The following is a 2,334-nucleotide window of genomic DNA, read 5'->3' as shown; positions in this document are numbered from 1 at the left end:
GGGGGTGGGGAGAGGGGGGGGGGGGGCGCTCCAGAGCTACAAGGGGAGCTGGGGGCGGGTGGAGAGATGCGGGGGGCGCGGGGGATAGATCCCGGGTCCGGGGATGGATCGGTAGAGACCGGAATATCCAAGGGGAGGGATGAGAAAGCTCCGGGTGCGGATGGACAGACAGAAATACACAGACGGAAGGAAGGATGGAGGAAGAGAGGTAGAGAGAGACAGGGATAGAGAGAGATGGATAGAAAGATACACCCAGAAAGAGATAGATAGATAGATAGAGGGGGTGTCTGGGGATGGATAGATAGATAGATAAGGGGGGATGGGGATAGATAGATAGATAGAAGGGGTGTATGGGGATAGATAGATAGATACGGGGATGGGGGGTGTCTGGGGCAGACCGACAGAAGGACGGATAGAGGAATTAGGTGTATGGGGATAGATGGACAGACAGGGCGTATGGGGGGAGGGGGGTGTCATCTGCAGACCCCGAAGTGTCTGTTGAGCCGCAGGGAGAGACAATCTCCAGCTGTGTCTGTCCTTCCCTGGGGCTGGCTGGCTGGGTGGGGGGAGCAGTATCCATGCTACCCACCCCCCTTTAGCCACACACTACCCCATCCCTGCCCCTGCCTTCAACTCACCTGCCAGGACCCGAGCCCCGTCTGCATCACCCAGCCAAGGAGGGCGCCCTCCACGTAGCATGCTGGTAGAGGCTCTTTGGGGGTGCTGGTGACATCATCGGCTGCGGGGGGCTGGGAGAGAGCCAGGGATTCTGAGTCCCGGAAGCAAAAAACGACAGATTCCCCGCCCCGGAGTTCAGGATTTCCTTAGTCAATGCCCACCACCCAGGCCGCTGCTGCCACCTGCGCCCGCCGTCCCCTGCCTGGGGCCGGATCAGAGCCAGTGCCTCCCAGAGGGGAAAGGCCCCGCGCCCCATTCCTTGCCCCCAGAGCCAGTGCCTCCCAGAGGGGAAAGGCCCCGCGCCCCATTCCCTGCCCTGGGGCTGCCCCTCCCCAGAGGGGAAAGGCCCAGTGCCCCATTCCCTGCCCCCAGAGCCAGCCAGTCCCTGCCCTGGGGCCAGAGACCCCCCCCCCCGAGGGGAAAGGCCCTGCGCCCCATTCCCTGCCCCCAGAGCCAGTGCCTCCCAGAGGGGAAAGGCCCCGCGCCCCATTCCCTGCCCCCAGAACCAGCCAATTCTCCCTATATACAACTGTGGGTTGATCTCGGGGGTGTTTCTGGTCTCAGGTCCCCCCCCGGCCTGCCATAGGCCCTGGGTCTGCGCATTCACACTGTGTGACGGGGACGGGAATTGCTTCTCTGACCTCAGGGATTCATCCCACTGCAGGGAGAGAAGAAAATAATGCAGCAGAAATGGGATTATCCGCTGCTAATCGGGGGCAGAATTAATTAACAGGAGCTAGAACGATAACGAACAATCACTCCTGTCCCAGGCCTGGACTTCCCTTCACAGCTCTGCCAGCGGGTGCCCCTCACTCCCGACCCGCAGGCCCCGCTAGCCCAGTGCTGGGTGAGGCATTCTAGGGTGGGGGGGTCCTGGGCTCAGGTCAGACGCCCTGGGCCAGCACGACCTGCAGGTGGGGACGGGGAGGACGGACTGGGCATTGGCAGTCAAGGAGTGTGTGTGTGTGTGAGAGAGAGACAGAGAGTGTGGAGGGCTGTTGGGGTGTGTCTGTGTTGAGGGGGTGTTGAGGGCTGTTGGTGTGTGTGTGCGCACGCGCTGAGGGCTGTCAGTGTGTGTGTGTGTTGAGGGCTGTCAGTGTGTGTGGGGATGTTGAGGGCTGTCAGGGTGTGTGTGTGTGTGCACTGAGGGCTATCGGTGTATGTGTGTGTGTGCTGAGGGCTGTCAGTGTGGGTGTGGGTGTGTTGAGGGCTGTCAATGTGAGTGTGTGTGTGTTGAGGGCTGTCGGTGTATGTTTGTGTGTACGTTGAGGGCTGTCCGGCGTGTGTGTGTGTGTTGGTGTGTATGTGTGCTGAGGGCTGTCAGGGTGTATGTGTGTGTGTTGAGGGCATGTGTGTGTGTTGAGGGCTGTTGGTGTGTGTGTGTGTGCGCTAAGGGCTATCAGTGTGGGGGTGTGTGTGTATTGAGGGCTGTCAAGGTGTATGTGTGTGTGTTGAGGGCATGTGTATGTGTGTTGAGGGCTGTCAGTGTGTGTGTGTGTGTATTGAGGGCTGTCGTGTGTGTGTGTGTGTGTTGGTGTGTGTGTGTTGAGGGCTGTCGGTGTATGTGTGTGTGTTGAGGACTGTTAGTGTATGGGTGTGTGTTGAGGGCTGTCGGTGTGTGTATGGGGCTGTCAGGGTGTGTGTGTATGGGGCTGT

Source organism: Chelonoidis abingdonii, chromosome 11 (assembly GCF_003597395.2).
Source record: "Chelonoidis abingdonii isolate Lonesome George chromosome 11, CheloAbing_2.0, whole genome shotgun sequence".
Classification (NCBI taxonomy): Eukaryota; Metazoa; Chordata; order Testudines; family Testudinidae; genus Chelonoidis; species Chelonoidis abingdonii.
The sequence above is the reverse complement of the archived record's forward strand: the minus strand, read 5'-3'. Positions refer to the sequence as shown.